The sequence below is a fragment of the Rhinatrema bivittatum genome, chromosome 6 (genome assembly GCF_901001135.1).
Source record: "Rhinatrema bivittatum chromosome 6, aRhiBiv1.1, whole genome shotgun sequence".
Classification (NCBI taxonomy): Eukaryota; Metazoa; Chordata; class Amphibia; order Gymnophiona; family Rhinatrematidae; genus Rhinatrema; species Rhinatrema bivittatum.
Window position 1 is genome coordinate 38,829,330 of NC_042620.1, and position 20,950 is coordinate 38,850,279.

Sequence of the window (20,950 nt, forward strand, 5' to 3'; positions counted from 1 at the left end):
TTTGAGACACAAATACAAACATGATATACACAAAAAGCATTGATTGAAGGGATATGCGTTTGTATTTAACAAAATGAAAAACATGATGAAACATTTGCATTTTTTTTTTAAACCTTCTGAAAAATTTGGTTTTCCCCCTTTGACTCATTTTGGAAAATTAACCCCCAAGGGCCTTCCCCATAAACCCCTCCAAAGGTCTGCAAAGTAGAAAGGATCAGGAGAGATCCCCAGCCACTCCGCTTTGAAAAAGGCATCATCCAGCTGTAAATGGTAGGGGTTGCAATTTTACTTCTTTGGAAAGGGAGTTGGAGGAAAGTTCTTTTGGTTTGTTTTGTTTACTAGAACAAAAACTAAAAAGAGTAAACATTAAATAAACTGAAACAGGAATGAGAGAAAAAACCCCAACAGCTAAAAAAAAAAAAAAATCTCTTATTTGGCTACTTCTACGCATGGTTAAGTTGCAGGTTTTCCCAAAAGGTCGATATTCAGATGCCAGATAGCTGGATAAGTAGGACTTATCGGGCTACTAGCGGCCGCTGAATATCTGTATTTGTATTCAGCAGCTGCTAGCTTATTCGGCTATCTGGTTAGCCAGATAAGTTGTGTGTGGGCAAAGGGCAGATCGGGGTGGTGCTGTTTAGCCAGAAAAGTTATCTAAGTATCACTAAGTAGCAATATTCAGTCTTAGACAATTTATCTGGCTAAGTTAGATCTGCTTAATAGACTTATCCATCTAACTAAGCAGCGATTTCTACGGGGATATTCAGCAGCATAGTTGTGCTTCTGATTGAATATCCCACCTAAAATTAGCCAGATATGTCTATCCAGCTAACTTAAGATACCCAGCTAGATTCTGAATATTGATTCCCCAGTGTTTAGATACAGAAAGGTCAGTTTGCTATAATAAGATTTTAGGCACTCACAGCACTTCAGAGCTTTGGGGGGGGGGGGGGGGGGGGGGGCGGGGCGGTGTTTATACGAATGTAAAAACATAACTGGACAGCACAGAGTGAAACGGCTTGGGATCTCCTTGGGGTGCGCCTTCCTGAGTATCTCCATTGCACTTTTAGCAAGTCTGGAGCAAATGCTGCTGGGGTTTCAATGCAAAGATCTCAAATAAGAATTTAATCCTGAATTTACATTTAATAGCTCAGGCGCTCTCGAGTCTTTAGAAGAGGGAGGTGTCAACTTATCTGGCTAAAAACAATGTTTATGAGGGCTAATATTAGCTTCCCAAAATACAGTTCAGCAAGATTAACCAACATAGCTCATGATTTTCAAGGTCTGCATGTAAATGCTTGGAGCCTGATGGGGAATCAACCAGCTAGCAGATCTGTGCCAATGGCAGTAGGTACTGCTGACAGCTCAGAGCTCCCATCAGGCTTTGAGTATTGCTAAATAATCCACAAGATTCGTCACTTTGGTGGGGCAGCCTGATCACAGTAGTGTCTTGGTAGCACCAAACTGTTTCCACTTTACAATAATTAAATATCCCTTGGGGCACTGTCAAACACACTGGTATATTCTTATGGCATCCTCCAGTCTGTACATTTGAATAACATTATTCCAGAGTTCTTTTGACATCTTATTTGGCACATTTTTTGACTTCTGACTCAGGTTCTTCATACAACAGAAAAAGCCTGATTCTTCATCCAGGAGTATTCAAATCAGCTCAACTTACCATTTTGATATAAGGGTTTAACGCCCGCGTTACGGCCCTAACATGCACGTTAATTACAGCAATGCATGTTAATATGCAAGTTATGCATTAGTTATTCATTGTGGGAGGAGTTAGGATGGAGTTTATGGTAACCTTTGGTAGTTAACGTGTGCAATAACACATTGTCGCGTGCAGTTCAGGGATATGAGAGAAAGAGTCTCAAAATAAAGTGGGATCACTTTGCTATTTACAGCACTATAATAGGGTGGACTTAAAATTCAGTGTGAGGGGGTCGGGAAGTTCTACCTAGCCTGATTGAAATTCAGTCAGGCTAGGTAGAGAGTACAGTGTACAAATCTACTTTTCTTTCAACTCTCAGTGCTCCGAATGATACCCAATCACCACAGGTGTCTAATGTGCTATTTGTACCTGTGACGGTGTATCTTAAACTGCCCCCAAGCCTTCCCCACTCCAACCCCTCACACCTAATTTTAAGCCCACCCTATTATAGTGCTATAAATTGCAAAGTGACCCCACTTTACTATACTGTCTCTCTCTCAAATGATAGATCTAGGCCTTGGTTTGCTATGACAGAAGCTTTTGACGACTTATGCAATCAAGTCTTTGGCTTTTTTTTTTTTTCATTCTTAATTACTTTCAGAACATTGCTTTAACTGTTCTTTCACTATGAATGTGTAGAGTATGTTGTGGAGATCAGTGAAACCAATTACTTTAATGCACTTTGATTTGCTTTTTTTTTTTTTTTTTTAACAGCATATACAAGTTATGAAGACTTTTGCAAGGCACTGTAGCTGGGTGCAAATAAAACGTCATTCAGTAAATATCATTCATAGCTTTCCAATATACTATAATAATCAAAAAAATCTGAGCACATTAAGCTATTTAATTGCTTAAATATATAATTAGATGGCATTGTATGAACATTTCCCTAACAGTTATGAGTGAGAAGCAAATGAGGACAGACTAAATAAAATCAAGCAGTAAGTCTGGATTTATATCATGGATCTTTATATTTTTAAAGATGCAGAGAAAATCAGGCACTAATGTTTTATTAGCTAGTAGAAACTGGAAATGTTTTATTTCACTGTATGAATCTTAAGATGCGGCTGCATTATTATATGTTAATGTTCCGACATCAGGCTTAGTCTTTTAGTCATTTTTTTTTATCCCTGGCTATTTTACAGGATAAGCTTCAAATAAATAGTTGTGATTGGGTAGGAGGACAAGATAGACAAAATTGCAGGGAACAGCAGCTTGGTAAGGCCTACTTAACACAATTTTGTGAACATTGCAGATCTTGCAGTTTTAGGCCACTATTGTAACTTAAGTGGGGCCTTAATAAACCCCTAAATATTCAAATAATGCTGGAAACTTGTAGTTTTTATTCAAAACATTTTATACACATTCTTTTGGAAGCAAAGGGTGGGAGATTTGTCCTTTTAACAGAAGGTTATACATGGAATTTAATCAATTTTTCAATTTGTACATCATGTTTTTCTAATATTTCTTTACATGTGTAAGTGGGCTTTTTAAAATTGTTAAAATATATGCACTTAACATGGGTAAAATGACTTTTGAAAATTGCTATGACATTATGCTACATTTACAGGTGTAACTTCTTTCAAAATTCACCAGTTGGTGAATTTCACGGACAGGGAATGTAAGAGCATTCCCTGCCTTTGAGACTTGCCAGGTTTGCTCACTCTCGGGCCGATACAGTAAAGTGCGCTCTGGTGGAGCGCACTTTACTGTACTGGACGCGCATTTGACGCGCTAGCTTTACCCCTTATACAGTAAGGGGTAATAGCGCATCAAAAATGCGCGGCCAAACCCCCCCCGAAACTAATAGTGCCCGCAAGACGCAAATGCATGTTGATGAGCCTATTAGACATTCCCGTGCGATACAGAAAGCAAAATGTGCAGCGAAGCCGCACATTTTACTTTCACAAATTAACGCCTGCCAAAAGGCAGGTGCTAATTTCGGCCGGCACCAGGGAAGTGTATAGAAAAGCAGAGAAAACTGCTTTTCTGTACACCCTCCAACTTAATATCATAGCGATATTAAATCTGAGGCCCCAAAAATAAGAAAAAAATTTAAAATTAAAAAAGAAATAAAATTTTAAATGTGCCCGTGGCCCGCGGGTCGGAAGATGGACCCTCAATTATGCCGGCATCCGTTTTCTGAACCTGTGGCTGTCAGCAGGCTCAAGAACAGACGCCGGAAAAATTGAGCATCGGCTGTCAAACCCGCTGACAGCCGCCGCTGCTGTCAAAAAGGAGGCGCCAGGGACGCGCTAGTGTCCCTAGCACCTCCTTTTACCGCTGGCCCTCATTTGAATTTTTTTTTTTTTTTTTCTAAATCGCGTGCCCAGAAGCGTCGCCTGTGCGCGAGTCGGGAGAGCGGGTGCTCGCCCGCTCTCCTGCGCTTCTTTCTGTATCGGCCTGCAAGCTAGTCCACACAACTTCTCTACTGCCACAGAAAATGCTGTTTGGCCCAGAGAACACAGAGAATAAAATGAACCGCAGGTATTCTAGTATTTTACGTGCTGCACAACCAAAACTCTCCAGCTTCTGGTTGGAATGATATTGATTTTGAGTGGAAGGGGAGTCAGAAACAGAAGGTAATGAGAGCATCCCAGTACAATACTGCAAATGAATTTACAACAGTATTCACGCGATTAGCATGGACATTTCCCTCATCAAACCCTACGTAAATAAGGATGTCAACTTTAAAGCAATAGCATGATCTAGTTTCCAAAATACAAAGTAAAGTTTCTTGGGACTTAAGCCCAATTATTTTGACCTAACATTTTATAATTTTGTGCGTTTTACTATTCCTTTGACGTAGAAAGGTGTGCAGCTTTGAAAGTCTCTGCTCCGGAGCACACTTTTCAGCTGGTCACACGGTATTCATGTCTTACAAGCATTGGTACCACCTGCGTGAGGTCCTGATAAGTTTCGGCGCCCTGATTAAATTTAGATTCATACTAGGAATACTTAATTAGGGTGAACTTTCAAAAACCTTAATCATGGATAGCTCCTGAAGACCGAAATGTAGATCAAAATAAATAAATAAATAAATGACCAATGTTAATGGCTGTTTAGTAGCTAACAAATTATATTGTTTTCCTAGCATTCCTGCTTTTAAGGACAGGATTGCCGATCCTAGCAATACCTGTTGCAGGTATGGTCCCCCCCCCGCACCCTTACAAAGACAGCCTTTAAAATAAAACATGCATGTTAATCTATCCAGTTCCAAATGGGTGCAATGATAAAACGCTCCCTAAAGATAACACTATGGTCACAAAGAGAAAGTAGAGGCGGCCACTGGAAGTCCCTGCAGACGGATTCCATGGCCAAATGAGTGAGTGGCACACAGGAGCAAGTACCAGGTTGGCGTTATATTCTTTTCAGAGAGTTTAGTGCTATATCAGCATTTCTAAGCAAACCAAAGTTTAGAATCCAGTTGAAATCTGGTTAGGATAAAATGCCTCTTTATGGTAGAGAGATTTCTATAAAAATGTCTGAATTTATTTGATAATACCTGAAATTATTACCCAAACTTTTATAACATGATACTATATACAATACATGTAAGACTTGTTATATTTGGGATGTGGATTGAGTGTGCCTTCATACGATGCTAAACAGATGTTCAGCTATCGTGTCTATCAGCCATGTTCGGGCTTCAAAATCATTAGGCACCTCAATGTAGTTTTAAATTGATGTTTGTGTCCACTGGTTTGCGTGCTCATCAAATTATTGACTTATATGCAAGCCACTGCTCAACTTATACTTGCGAGTGTGTAGTCGATCTTGTGCTGCCGACACCAAGGCGTTTCGGAGCGGTGCTCCTTCTTCACGGGCTGTGCTTTGGCAAGAAGGACTGCTCAAACACTGTGGCAACTATATAACATGAAAATAAACCATTATTCGACATCCTAAAACTAGTGACATTCTCTGTCACTTAGTAGGGTTGCTCTGATCTAAGTATCGGATACATACTTGTTACGGTGGCTGGACCAAGAACTGTGGACTCCGGCGCTGAGGATGCAGAGAGTATGCTCCGCTATAGGGTACAGAATGCTTTCTTGTTAGCCTCTCAAAAGTGAATAAACAAAGTCAGTCTGTTCAACCTGCTAGTTACTGATAAGTCAGTCTGTTCAATCTGCCAGTTGCTACAAATAAAGCCTGTGCTGCCTTTTAAGTTTGTTCGGTACTTACTTGTAAACTACGGCTGCCACGTCCTGCTCCGTTTTCTAGCGCGGGAGTGAGGCGGGAAAAAACGCCATTTTTAAAGGGACTTGCAGCTCAGTCTCATGACGTGTAGGGCGGGGATATTGACGTCACACAAATGATAGTGACGCGGTGATTGCTGGGTGAGTGCCAATCATGCTGTTTTGTCATTAGGATCATGGTATTTTGATTTAATAGTCTGATTCTCTTTTCTTATTTAAATCATTACACGGGTTACATTTTGTCATGTTATGCTCACTGTCTTGGAGCTATTCCATTCACGAAAAACTGCGTGCTTGATAAGTGCTAAATGAGTGACATCCACTCAATTTTATCATTGAGTCCGATGGGTTCCAATGCATTCAGGCGGTGAATCCACTGGTTTTCTTTCCTGTTGAGTACATTCTCACGATTGCCGCCTCGCCATGGTGTATTGACCTGTTCCAGCACTGCCCACTTAAAATCTCCAAAAGAGTGACCTACATCCACACAATGTTGCACCGTTGGTGCCTTTAAGTCTTTGTTGTTTATTCTGCACTTATGCTCTATAAGCCGAATCCGTATTTTCCTCTTAGTCCTGCCTACGTAGATCTTAGGACAGGGGCATTGTAAAACGTATATTACGTGGTCCGAGTTACAATCAACATCGTTATTTAATTTGACCACATAACCTGTGCTTGGATGGGTCCAGCTGTTGCCCTGATGGGCTTGTGCACAAAATATGCATAAGTGCAGAATAAACAACAAAGACTTAAAGGCACCAAAGGTGCAACATTGTGTGGATGTAGGTCACTCTTTTGGAGATTTTAAGTGGGCAGTGCTGGAACAGGTCAATACACCATGGCGAGGCGGCAATCGTGAGAATGTACTCAACAGGAAAGAAAACCAGTGGATTCACCGCCTGAATGCATTGGAACCCATCGGACTCAATGATAAAATTGAGTGGATGTCACTCATTTAGCACTTATCAAGCATGCAGTTTTTCGTGAATGGAATAGCTCCAAGACAGTGAGCATAACATGACAAAATGTAACCCGTGTAATGATTTAAATAAGAAAAGAGAATCAGACTATTAAATCAAAATACCATGATCCTAATGACAAAACAGCATGATTGGCACTCACCCAGCAATCACCGCGTCACTATCATTTGTGTGACGTCAATATCCCCGCCCTACACGTCATGAGACTGAGCTGCAAGTCCCTTTAAAAATGGCGTTTTTTTCCCGCCTCACTCCCGCGCTAGAAAACGGAGCAGGACGTGGCAGCCGTAGTTTACAAGTAAGTACCGAACAAACTTAAAAGGCAGCACAGGCTTTATTTGTAGCAACTGGCAGATTGAACAGACTGACTTATCAGTAACTGGCAGGTTGAACAGACTGACTTTGTTTATTCACTTTTGAGAGGCTAACAAGAAAGCATTCTGTACCCTATAGCGGAGCATACTCTCTGCATCCTCAGCGCCGGAGTCCACAGTTCTTGGTCCAGCCACCGTAACAAGTATGTATCCGATACTTAGATCAGAGCAACCCTACTAAGTGACAGAGAATGTCACTAGTTTTAGGATGTCGAGTAATGGTTTATTTTCATGTTATATAGTTGCCACAGTGTTTGAGCAGTCCTTCTTGCCAAAGCACAGCCCGTGAAGAAGGAGCACCGCTCCGAAACGCCTTGGTGTCGGCAGCACAAGATCGACTACACACTCGCAAGTATAAGTTGAGCAGTGGCTTGCATATAAGTCAATAATTTGATGAGCACGCAAACCAGTGGACACAAACATCAATTTAAAACTACATTGAGGTGCCTAATGATTTTGAAGCCCGAACATGGCTGATAGACACGATAGCTGAACATCTGTTTAGCATCGTATGAAGGCACACTCAATCCACATCCCAAATATAACAAGTCTTACATGTATTGAATTTATTTGATGACATCAATGCTAAATACAGCCTCTAAAAACACAGGACTCATTCTCAAATGCTAAAGATATCAAGTTTCCTTCCAGCTCCTGCAGGCAGGTGGAAAATACCCACAAAAATGGGAAGCCGCAGTATTCAGAAGAAGGCACGTAAAAAAGTGCAAGAGAAAGGATGGCGAGCAGAGATGCCAACTGTTAGTAACTTGACTTGCTTACGCATCCCCAGTAAACAGTATCACTGATCCAGATAGTGACGAATCCCACAGAATCTAGTGCACGACATCACTCTCATGGATCCATGTGTCACTCCCTCTAATCCGGTAATACCTTCAGCAGACGAGGAAGACAGCTATTCTCACTGGACACACATCTTCTTCCTCACCATTTAATTTTATTTTTGAATACTCTTACCCCAGAGAGATCATTTTTTATTTAACTCGCATGTACAATCCGCTATTTTCAGGAAAAAAAATCCTGTCCAATGCAGAGTTCAAAATACATTCATAAAACAAGTACACAGAAACAAGTTTCGTAAGACTTACTATCCTGCAGTACAGTATTTCACATTAATGCATACAAGCCCAAGATGAAAATTAAATGTTGCTACATGACAAAACCTTTATTTTGGTATGCAACATTCAGCTTAATGTATGGAATATTAATGCACACAATGTTATTTATACTTTCGAATAATAGAAGGACTAGGGGGCATTCCATGAAGTTAGCAAGTAGCACATTTAAGACTAATTGGAGAAAATTCTTCTTCACTCAACGCACAATAAAGCTCTGGAATTTGTTGCCAGAGGATGTGGTTAGTGCAGTTAGTGTAGCTGGGTTCAAAAAAGGTTTGGATAAGTTCTTGGAGGAGAAGTCCATTAATGGCTATTAATCAAATTTACTTAGGGAATAGCCACTGCTATTAATTGCATCAGTGGCATGGGATCTTCTTAGTGTTTGAGTAATTGCCAGGTTCTTGTGGCCTGGTTTTGGCCTCTGTTGGAAACAGAATGCTGGGCTTGATGGACCCTTGGTCTGACTCAGCCTGGCAATTTCTTATGTTCCTAGGTTCACATTTTATGGAACAACATTTTTCTTTCGGCAAACTTTTCAATTTTCCCTGATATACAGCATTCTGCTGTCTGACACTGTGTAAAAATGTACTAAACATTTTAATTCTTCATTTCCCTTTTAAATGTCTCAACCAATTTATGACATCACCATACTTTTGTCATCTGTCAAAGTCATTTCATTCCAGGAACTTTAAAGCTAGGTTCACCGGCAGGCTGGCACTTCGCCAACAGAGAATAATTCTACATTTTTAAAAATAGTTTTCTAGTAAAAACAGATACCACATTGTACCTGCACTGGTTAAAATGAATGACAAGCTACATGAGCTAAACCCGCCTCGGGTGAATTCCTTATTCAGAAAATAAAACAAGTAAGCAGAACCCTACAGATGTAGTATTTAATGTTCAAACAAGCCACAAACAAAAGTTGGGAGGGCTCAGGCGAAAAAAAAAAAAAAAAGACACCTCAGCCTAAAGTGTGAAGCAGGCCACTCACTATTCAGCTATTGCAGCCAGGAGTTTACTACTCAGTCATAGCCCCCGAGTCCAGTTTGAGAGCTATGATTGATTCCTAAGGTCTGACAAAGCAGCACAGGCTCTCAGTTAACGTCTTCCGAGTCCTGGGCTTAGGCTGCTGCTGCTGCTAGGATGTTGATTTAGTAATAAAGTCATGTCCTGGTTTTATCAGCTACGACCGCTGCTTTGGTGGTGTGTGTCTCAGTCTGATTTGACTATGTAAATCCATTGAATATGTCCTAGTCTGACTCAGGGCACATGCTTCCCGCACACTGGAACAAGCCACAGTCTGTAACATCTGACCTGGAAAGATCACTGCAATGATGGAGCTAGACAGAAAGAGGAGCTAAAGGTTAAAACAGACTTTGAAGACAACCTAAGATTCGGTAAGCATGCAGAGCACAAAAAGTCTTAGTACAAGCCAAGTCTGCATTTAATTTTACAAATTTTGAGCCTGCACTAGCAATGGGATTTGGCATAAGAAGGGAATAGAAGAAATCCTTTGGAAAATGGTGAAGTCCTTAAAATGAACTGATCCTTAAAGGCAAAACCATAACAAGTTCCCCAAAAACTAAACAATCCAACATAATATTTCGTCTCTGCAAGCTTCAAAAAAATTAAAAGTCATCTACAGATAATATCTTTACTAGGGTAACCAATGTTTAAAGATGCAAATTTTCAGATCTGCTATGGTCCTTTCCCCCATTTGTTCTCTTAATAAAACCATCAGGGCTGGGCCAGTGGCTCAGTATCAGTGAAACACTGCCAAGCAGAGGGACCTGAATTTGATTCCTGGCTGGATTGACCAGAGCTGGAGATGCTGTGGAGGCAGCATACACAGCCCCAGAGAGGGGCGTAAGTCGGCCATCACGCAAGGGCAATATCTAGTGATTGGATTTAGGGACCATGACTGCAGGGTTGCAGGGGGAATTCTGGTGCATGACCTGCGGCTCAGGACAGTCACCGCAGTGACTGGATTAAAGTAGGCTGGGATGGGATAAAGTGGAGAGAAGACAATCCCTATGTACTTGCAAATAAAAGCTCATTTGACAGATCCCAGCAATGGACCCGATTAAGCTGGAAATGAAAAAGGTAAAAAGGAACAGGAGGAAACTGCAAGAGGAAACTGCAAGGGTCAACTCCTACCTCCCCCCAAAAAAAGATAATCAAAAAATAAAACTAAAATGTTTGCTGCTTTAAAGTATCTGAAAGGCGGAATACAAATCAAATAAAAAATAAGCAAGGTACCTTTCAGAACCGAAATAAAAAAAACAAACTGAAGACAAGTTATAACTGTGTACTAACAAACTGGTACAAGTAATAATATAAATTAATCTATAATCCATTTCATGCAAATATAACCCCCAACTGTGACTTCTACTGCAGTGGTTTTCACACTTTTTTGGTTAAGGAAATCTATCATAACATATACTCATTATGGATGCTTAAAATGAGGCTCCAAGGTTCCACCAAAATTTTCTGTAGTCACTAGAGGTTTCCTGTCCAGTGCTGCTCAGGAGCACCAAGCAGGGACAACGGCACAACCAAACTAGTCAGCTCAGAGTCGACCCCTTTTATCTATTTGCAAAACACTGTTGAAAATATCCTGGACTTTGACAGGAAAAGCTAGTTTCAAGAGTGAGTAACTGCCCATGCCCCTCTGCAGGGCTCCAGCAGCTACTAAAGGAGAACAGTGAAGCATGGCACTTGCAAAGCATTTTCATACACACTCTGAAATGGCAAATTTACTCCTAAGGACAGACACTAAAAGCCACAGTTACATGCGTAAATCACTCAGTTTAAACAGAATTTTATTTCTATGCATTGTGGAATCTGTTGCTGATATATATATATATATATACTTAACATTTCTACTGAGTTTTGCTAGATTGCTTCAGTAATAAATCGGTTGCAACTCTTAGCTGAGCCTTACTGTTACTGCATGCTCAAAAGCAACATTTCCACAAGAGTGACAGAAGAAATGCACTCCTGGATTAGTGCAGAAACTGAAGTCAAAATTTCCTACTGAAGAATCCTGATCTTTCTACCTGGTGAAATGGCTATACCTTGGAGTAATACCTTCTTTGCACTTCCTGATGTATGAATACACAAAAAGGGTGTTCTGGGAGATCATAAGCAATATCCTATGCTCAAAAGGTGGGGGGAGGGGTAGGTTCCAAACTCTGCTTTAAAAAACTGATTTTATGAAATCATCTCATCACGATTATAAAATGTACTAATTAGTGCACCTGTTAGGGAAATATTTACAAAATATTAAAACACCAAATTCTACAACAGCACCATTTTTCTGCATTCCAGGTTTCCTTTGCCCGACCTGATCCAACCTTATCTTGCATGGAATTGCCAGCAAGATCTAATGACAGCACAGCTTATATAAAAAGCAGGTGCTCCATTTGGACCAATGCTGGGTCACAAAGGTCAGATGGGAATGCACCAGTAAAATATGCTGTTCCTTTTATTGGTGAGAAATGGAAGGATCCTTAACCTCCCAGTGGGAGCACTGAGATGAGAGGATCATCTCACTGGTGGCTGAAAAGAATCAAGAAGTTCTGCTTGGGAAATTTTTTAAACCTAAAAGTACTGGAGAGAAGTAAACTATTGGGGTATATTATTTAGTGTGTTTGTGTGACTGTATTAAATAGGCAGAAAGGCAGGCAAAAAACAGAAGTGAGAGTGTTTATTTTTCCCACCCCTAGCTCATCCTATAATTTATAGGCAGGTGACACTTTCACACAAAACAAAAAAATTGACCTTTTAACTTAAATTCAGAAATTCCCCACACCTTTTCAAGAGTTTAATCATTCCCTTGTAGGTCACTATCAGATATATAGTGAATACACTAATACATTTAAAGGACCCCAATTGTACACATTCCTATTCCCAAAGAAACCTAAACCTAACTAAGAAGTGAACAAATTTAAAATGAAGGCAGCAGTCCAGCAGCAAGAGGGGGGCCTCCCAGTCTTTTGCATTGAGTGTCACATGTATGATTTTTTACCCGCCGGTGAGAAATTGTACTTATTCATCCGATGCAAAGAGCTCCTGTCTCCTGTTTGTATGCCAATGCTATAAAAGTCTAAGAAGTAAGATGGGAGAATTAGAGTGTATAGCAGTGAATGACAGACTTAAATGGTATCTCAGAGATATGGTGGAAGGAGGATAACCAATGGGACACTGCTATACGGGGTACAAATTATATCGCAATGACAGAGGGGAGCACCTTGGTAGCGTTTTATATCCGGGATGACAGAGTCCAGAAGGATAAAGATCCTGCATAAGACTAAATGCACAATTGAATCTTTATGGGTAGAAATCCCTTGTGTGTTGGGGAAGAGTATAGTGATAGGAGTATACTACCGTCCACCTGGTCAAGATGGTAAGACAGACAGTGATATGCTAAGAGAAATTAGGGAAGCTAACCAAATTGGTAGTGCAGTAATAAAGGGAGATTTCAATTACTCCAATACTGACTGGGTAAGTATAACATCAGGATATGCTAGAGAGATAAAGTTCCTAGATGGAATAAATAACAGTTTTATGGAGCAATTGGTTCAAGAACAGACAAGCTAGGAAGCAATTTTAGATCTAATTCTCAGTGGAGCGCATGATTTGGTGAGAGAGGTATCGTGGTGGGGTTACTTGGCAATAGTGATCAGAACATAAGAACTTGCCATGTTGAGTCAGACCAAGTGTCCATCAAGCCCAGCATCCTGTTTCCAACAGAGGCCAAACCAGGCCACAAGAACCTGACTGGAAGGGGGACAAGTAAGTAAATCCACGGCTCTACCACTAACCTTTCCAAGGAGAAACTTTGATAAATTGAGAAAAATAGTTAAAAAATAAATAAAAATAAACCTGAAAAGTGCAGCTACAAAGTTTAAGAGTGTGCAACAGGTGTGGACACTGTTAAAAGATACCATCTTAGAAGCGCAGTCCAGATGTATTCCACGCATTAAGAAAAGTGGAAGGAAGATCAATTGGTTGCCAGCATTCAAAAATTGGAAGAAGGATCCATCAGAAGAAACTAGGATAAAGCATAAGCATTTGCAAGTTAAATGTAAGAGAATGATAAGCCAGACTAAGAGAGAATTTGAAAAGAAGATGGCCAGAGGCAAAAATTCACAATAAAAACTTTTTAAATATATCTGAAGCAGAAAGCCTGTGAGGGAGTCAGTTGGACCATTAGATGATCAAGGGGTTAAAGGGATACTTAGTAAGGAAGATAAAGCTATCGCAGAAAGATTAAACTATTTCTTTGCTTCAGTGTTTACTGAAGACTATGTTGGGAAGATATCCATTCCGGAGACCGTTTTCAAGGGTAATGATTCAGATGATCTGAACCAAATCACAGTGAACCTGGAAGATGTGGTAGGCAGATTGTCAAACTGAAGAGTAGTAAATCACCTGGACTGGATGGCATACACCCCAGGGTTCTGAAAGAACCGGGAAAAAAAAAGAAATTTCAGACCTACTTTAATTAATTTGTAACCTATCATTAAAATCATCAGATTGGAAGATGCCCTATGTAACCCCAATATTTATAAAGGGCTCTACTGGAAACTACTGACCAGTGAGCTTGACTTCAGTGCCAGGAAAAATCATGGAAACTGTTAAAGAATAAAAATCACAAAACATTTAGATAGACATGGTTTACCAGCATGGATTTACCCAAGGGAAGTCTTGCCTCAAAATCTCCAAATTTTTTTGAAGGGGTAAATAAATATGTGGGCAAAGATGAACTGGTAGGTGTGGTGTATTTCGATTTTCAGATGGCATTCAAAGTCCTACCTGAGAGGCTTCTAAGGAAACCAAAAAGTCATGGGATAGGAGGCGATGTCCTTTTTTGGATTGCAAGCTTGTTAAAAGATAAGAAACAGAGTAGGATTACATGATCTGTTTTCACAGTAGAAAAAGGTAAACAGTGGAGTGCCTCAGGGATCTGTACTTGGTCTGGTGTTTTTTTTAAAAGATCTGGAAAGGGGTACAATGAGCGAGGTGATCAAATTTGCAGATTACACAAAATTAAGCAAAGTAGCAAAATCTCAGGCGGATTGTGATGAAGTGCCGAGGCCCTTGCAAGACTGGGCCTTCTAAAAGGCAGATGAAATTTAATGTGGACAAGTGCAAAGTGATGCATATAGGGAAAAATAACCCTTGCTGTAGTTACAAAATGTTAGGTTCTATCTTAGGAGTTGCTATCCAGGAAAGAGATCTAGGTGTCATAGTGGATATTACATTGAAATCATTAGCTCAGTGTGCTGTGGCGATCAAAAAAGCAAACAGAATGTTAGGAATTATAAGGAAGGGAATGGCGAATAAAACAATGGATGTCATAATGCCTCTGTATGGTTCCTTGGTGCGACCGCATCTTGAATACTGTGTGCCGCATCTCAAAAAAGGTATAGTTGCACCGAAGAAAGTGTAGAGTAGGGCGACCAAAATGATAAGCGGCATGGAACAGCTGCCCTATGAGGAAAAGCTAAGGAAGTTAAGGCTGTTCCATTTAGAGAAGAGATGACTGAGGCATGATATGATAAGTCGTCTACAAACTCATGAAAGAACTTGAACAAGTTAATGTAAATTGGTTATTTACGCTCTCAGATAACAGAAGGACTAGTGGGGCACTCCATGATGTTAGCAAGTAGCTCATTTAAAACAAAGGAAGTTCTTTCATACTCCACACATAGTTAAGCTCTGGAATTCATTGCCAGAAGATGTGGTTACAGCAGTTAGTGTACCTGGGTTGGGGTTTTTTTGGTTTGTTTTTTAATTTATATTTTCTTAATTTTTCACAAAATGATTTCCAAGCATCAATATCTTGGATTGAAAAACAGATTTTCATTCACTTTTTTCCTTATTTAGTTCTTAATTAGGAAATATTTTACTACATGACATTACAACATTACTTTCCTTTACCAAATTATAAAGACACCACATACCAATTAGTACAACTATCAATATGTAAATCTCTCATATTAGTCCTCTCTTAGGTCGTATTACCTCATCTGTAGGAAAAATATTATATAACTACTTTCAAAAGGAAAATTACCTACTATGGAGAGATGAATTACTTCTTTTTGGGGTCAGTGCCTAACTTTGCTGCTCTGTCCCAATCGGGGAAGAACTAGACGGCGCTTTTTTCTTATTTGACAAAAAAGTAACTAATTGATCTGGAACATAGAACATATGTTAACCCTTGCCATTTCACAATGCACTTACATGGGAATTTAAGAAGAAACATTGCACCTAGTTCTGTCACTCTAGTTTTTAATGAGAGGAATTGCTTCCGTCTTTTGTGTTGCTCTGGAAAAATCTGGAAAAACGCTTACTTTCAAATTTAAGAAAGTAGCAGATCTATTTCTGAAAAACATTTTTAACACCCACTGTTTGTCAGATTCTAAAAGAAATGATGCTACAAGAGTGGCAGGAGTAATCACTTTCTCCTGTTATGTCTCTAATATTTCTGTAAGATTTAACAATGATAGTTCTGTTGGAACTAATTTCTGTGGTTCATCTTGATTCACTACATCCTCCCTTTTATAAGGAGGGATATAGAAAACCCTAGATAAAATAGGGATAGCCTGCTCCGGGATTTTTAATATTTCTAACATATACCTCTAACATATCTTTAGGAGGTAAAAACTGATCTCTAGGAAAATTAATAAATCTTACATTTTTTGCTCTTATTTGATTCTCTAGTTGTTATGATTTAAAAGACATTTGATTTTCTTTAATTAAAGAAGCATATGTATTAGATTTTTCTTTTATTTCAATCTCTATTTTCTGAATAGATTTTTGTGTTTGCTTTACATCTTTTTCTATTTTATCTAGTCTAGTTCCATAGCACCCAATAAAATCGTGAATTGGAACCATTTGATTAAACATATTAGCGTTAACTGCTTGTAAGTTTTCCCAAATTGAGTCTAAAGATATTTCTTTAGGTTTTACCAGGTCAATTTTCATTATTTTAACCTTCCCCAGTTCTTCCCCTGCAGATGACAAATGAACAGCATTCTCGGCCACAACACCAGTTCTTAATTGGTTAAAGGAACCTTCATCAATCCTTACTCCAGCTCGACCCTCTCCACTTCCTAACGAGCTGGAACCTTCTTGAGAACGTAATTGTTCCAAAAACCTGTCCTCTGCTGGATTCACTGGTGACACCCGTAATACCGGGGACAAAGTTGTTAACAGTTCAGAGAAGATGTTGGGTGAGGTTTCTTCCCTGGCATCTTCTAGCAAACTTACTTCCGGCATTTTGTCCCTCCGCTCGACGTGCGCGTCCATTGGACCCAACGTTTTTGGTGAAAGATTTGGGAGGGATTCCTTCTCCCTCGCTCTCCTTATTCTCACTGAGTGAGGCATCTTTATAAAACAACTAAGGCACAATCGGGCACTGCAACGCCGATTCTGCCTTCTGGTTCGGAGGCATGGGGGATCAAAGAGGCATTGATTAGAGATACCACTTCAAACAAAATTCTAACAAAGCCGCACGTGCGCCCTTTCAGCGCACATGGCTTAGGAGACGTGCCGCAACTGGGCCGGTTTTAGGGGCCTCTTAGGGCGTCTCCGCTGGATGACGTCAATATCTACGCGTGAACGAGGAAATCCCCGTCGAGGCCGGGCACACAAAACCTCCGGCAGGTCACTCAATTTAATTGAGTTAGCCTGACTTCAGTGCCAGGAAAAATAGTGGAACGTGTTCTAAACATCAAAATCACAGAACATATAGAAAGACATGGTTTAATGGAACAAAGTCAGCATGGCTTTACCCAGGGCAAGTCTTGCCTCACAAATCTGCTTCACTTTTTTGAAGGAGTTAATAAACATATGGATAAAGGTGAACCGGTAGATATAGTATACTTGGATTTTCAGAAGGCGTTTCACAAAGTTCCTCATGAGAGGCTTCTAGGAAAAGTAAAAAGTCATGGGATAGGTGGCGATGTCCTTTCGTGGATTGCAAACTGGCTAAAAGACAGGAAACAGAGAGTAGGATTAAATGGGCAATTTTCTCAGTGGAAGGGAGTGGACAGTGGAGTGCCTCAGGGATCTGTATTGGGACCCTTACTGTTCAATATATTTATAAATGATCTGGAAAGAAATACGACGAGTGAGATAATCAAATTTGCAGATGATACAAAATTGTGCAGAGTAGTTAAATCACAAGCAGATTGTGATAAATTGCAGGAAGACCTTGTGAGACTGGAAAATTGGGCATCCAAATGGCAGATGGAATTTAATGTGGATAAGTGCAAGGTGATGCATATAGGGAAAAATAACCCATGCTATAATTACACAATGTTGGGTTCCATATTAGGTGCTACAACCCAAGAAAGAGATCTAGGTGTCATAGTGGATAACACATTGAAATCGTCGGTTCAGTGTGCTGCGGCAGTCAAAAAAGCAAACAGAATGTTGGGAATTATTAGAAAAGGAATGATGAATAAAACGGAAAATGTCATAATGCCTCTGTATCGCTCCATGGTGAGACCGCACCTTGAATACTGTGTACAATTCTGGTCGCCGCATCTCAAAAAAGATATAATTGCGATGGAGAAGGTACAGAGAAGGGCTACCAAAATGATAAGGGGAATGGAACAACTCCCCTATGAGGAAAGACTAAAGAGGTTAGGACTTTTCAGCTTGGAGAAGAGACGACTGAGGGGGGGATATGATAGAGGTGTTTAAAATCATGAGAGGTCTAGAATGGGTAGATGTGAATCGGTTATTTACTCTTTCGGATAGTAGAAGGACTAGGGGACACTCCATGAAGTTAGCATGGGGCACATTTAAAACTAATCTGAGAAAGTTCTTTTTTACTCAACGCACAATTAAACTCTGGAATTTGTTGCCAGAGAATGTGGTTCGTGCAGTTAGTATAGCTGTGTTTAAAAAAGGATTGGATAAGTTCTTGGAGGAGAAGTCCATTACCTGCTATTAAGTTCACTTAGAGAATAGCCACTGCCATTAGCAATGGTTACATGGAATAGACTTAGTTTTTGGGTACTTGCCAGGTTCTTATGGCCTGGATTGGCCACTGTTGGAAACAGGATGCTGGGCTTGATGGACCCTTGGTCTGACCCAGTATGGCATTTTCTTATGTTCTTATGTTCTTAAAACCACAAATAGGCCTCCAGTCCCCTCTTAGACACCTCTTTTCCTCCTCACCTCAGTGTAACTGGGTTTAAAAAAGGTTTGGATAAGTTTCTAGAGGAAAAATGCATAAACCGCTATTAATCAATAATCTATTTAATGTTTGGGGTACTTGCCAGGTACTTGTGACTTGGATTGGCCACTGTTGGAAACAGGATGCTGGGCTTGATGAACCCTTGGTCTGACCCAGTATGGCATTTCTTATGTTCTCCCTCTACCCTGCCATAAGCTGTTCAGTCTGTAACAGAAAAGTTTCTACCAAGCACTCACGGAGGATCCACACAGGTGGACATCTTTTTGCCTACATTTATTTCCAAACTCTACACAATAAAGAATGTAATTAATTTATTTTTTTTAAAGAAAAGCGAAAAAAAATTTCTACATCTAGAAAAAGCCCACAGGACTTGACATTTAAAGAGAATCCTAGGATGCCCTGAGCACAAGAGTCTGCAGGTGCTTAAAGAATCAAACCACTAAAAATGTAAAATAGCTCTTAAGAATTAGACCTTGAAGGACCGGGAGCACAAGGGTCTGGTCAAGCTAATACCCATCTACTGCTTTCTTTGGAAACATTTTAAAAAGCACCACCTTGAGGGGGGGCAGAGTGGGAGAAAGGTATAAGTGGTGGTGGGGAGGGGGAAGATTCCCCAAACCAGGGCTCCCCAAACATTTAGCCAGTGACCCCATTTTAAGCCCTTGAAAATCCATATAATGCTAAACTAGGATGAAAAATTAGCAAGGGGAAGGTCCCCCTCCAAACTCTATCCTCAGCCGATCCTCTCCAACCAATACTCTTCCAACCTCTACACCCCCCCCCCCCGGGTCCCCTCTCAATATCCTCCCCTCCAGCAGATCGTTTACTCCCCCAGCTATCTCACCTCCCCAACCAATCATCCGTCTACCTATTTTTGCATCCCCCAACTGATCCCCTCTCACCCAAGCCCTTTTATAACCCCACAACCCCCACTCATCCCCATCCTCTCCTCTCTCACATTTTCCAGTCGATTTTCCATCATTCCCCCTCTTACACCCCGCCGCCCCCCCCCCTCCACCATAGCCAATCCCTATCCTCACCCTCACTCACCCAGCTGACAGCACTTCTGAAACACTATCTGATCCAACCCTCAAATCCCTCCTTTCAAATAGCTCTTCCTTCAAACATCTCCCTGGTCAGGATCATTGGCAACATTTTCTATTGGGTCTCGGGCCAATGGTAGATGGCAATTGGTGGTAAGAGAGAGGGCAGGTTGGTGACAGGGGCACAAGCCACTATGCAAGCCATACACTTGCACAGGGCAGCGGCCTGGGGATTACTGCTGAGCCCATCTCGCCAGAGGTTGCAGTGAATCAGCTGAAGGCAACCTGCAGCTACCAGGGGAAAGGATATCCCGTCCAGCCCGGCCCAAGAAGACGACCCATAGTTCAAAATTAAGAAGGGAGCCCTTGACCATCAGAGGATATCCCATCCCACTCAGCAGCCCAAGTGGAGGATGCCCATAGCCGCCAGGAGATCCTGTCCCACCTGATGGCCAAAGTGGAGATGGCCCAATGGTCACCAAGTGACCCATGAGAGCATGTGCGGCTGAGAGAAGGCTGTGTGTGTGAGCGCAATTGAGAGAGGGAGCTTGTGTGTGAGAGAAACGGAATGTGTGAGCTCACAAATATTTGGGACAGACAGAAAGAGCGTATGCGTGTGGAGCGTGTGTGCCTAATAGAAAAATGAAGCACATGTGTGTGTGTAAGCAGATGTGCCTGAAAGAGAGGGAATGCGTCTGTATGTGTCCATGAGCATATGCGGGTTTGAAAGAGAGCATGCGAGAGAGGGGGACTGTGTGAGACTGAGGATGAACGTGTGTGTACATGAAGAAGGAAAAAGTTTGTGCACCTTCCCTTCCCTACCCACTAATCCATGACCATTCCAGAGTGACTGGAAGTCTAAAGTTCCCAGGTATGAGAAGTGAGGTTTTTTTAATCCTTATTGGTTTTAATTAATTGGTAGTATTTGATGTGCATGCTATTTTGAAATGATCTAGTGGTGATTGGGAAATTTAAAAAAAATATTCTGTTTTTAAAAACTGGATGTTCTATTCATCAGTTATTTTGAAATATTTATTCTTTTACTAGTATGACTTTACTAGTATGGTTGATGCTTTATATTTCTTGATTTTGTTTGATGTTTTCTGAGGAATGGTAAGATTTTTGTCTTTCCATTGTTGCACTACATAAGATTCTGGCTTCTTATGGTTTCCAGTTCAGTTTTTGTCTGCACTTTTCTATTTACAATTTATGGTCACTTTATTTTGTATTTGGCGAGGGCGTGTGTTTTCTGCACGGGTGACTGAGGTGACGTATTCTG

The 20,950-nt window shown here is 40.7% G+C and overlaps 1 protein-coding gene and 2 long non-coding RNA genes across 3 annotated transcripts in view; 1 reads left to right on the plus strand and 2 right to left on the minus strand.

The window, feature by feature from the left end:
* The window catches only part of ESYT3 (extended synaptotagmin 3), a 193,069-nt gene that overhangs the window by 134,376 nt on the left and 37,743 nt on the right, over positions 1–20,950 (minus strand). The window lies entirely within an intron of this gene.
* Positions 5,362–5,951, minus strand: LOC115093496. Its single transcript, XR_003857330.1, has 3 exons — positions 5,906–5,951; positions 5,687–5,750; positions 5,362–5,587 (listed from the first exon to the last, which is right to left on the minus strand). It is a non-coding gene; the product is annotated as an uncharacterized LOC115093496 (long non-coding RNA).
* On the plus strand, positions 7,152–7,741 carry LOC115093495. The gene is made up of 3 exons (XR_003857329.1): positions 7,152–7,197; positions 7,353–7,416; positions 7,516–7,741. It is a non-coding gene; the product is annotated as an uncharacterized LOC115093495 (long non-coding RNA).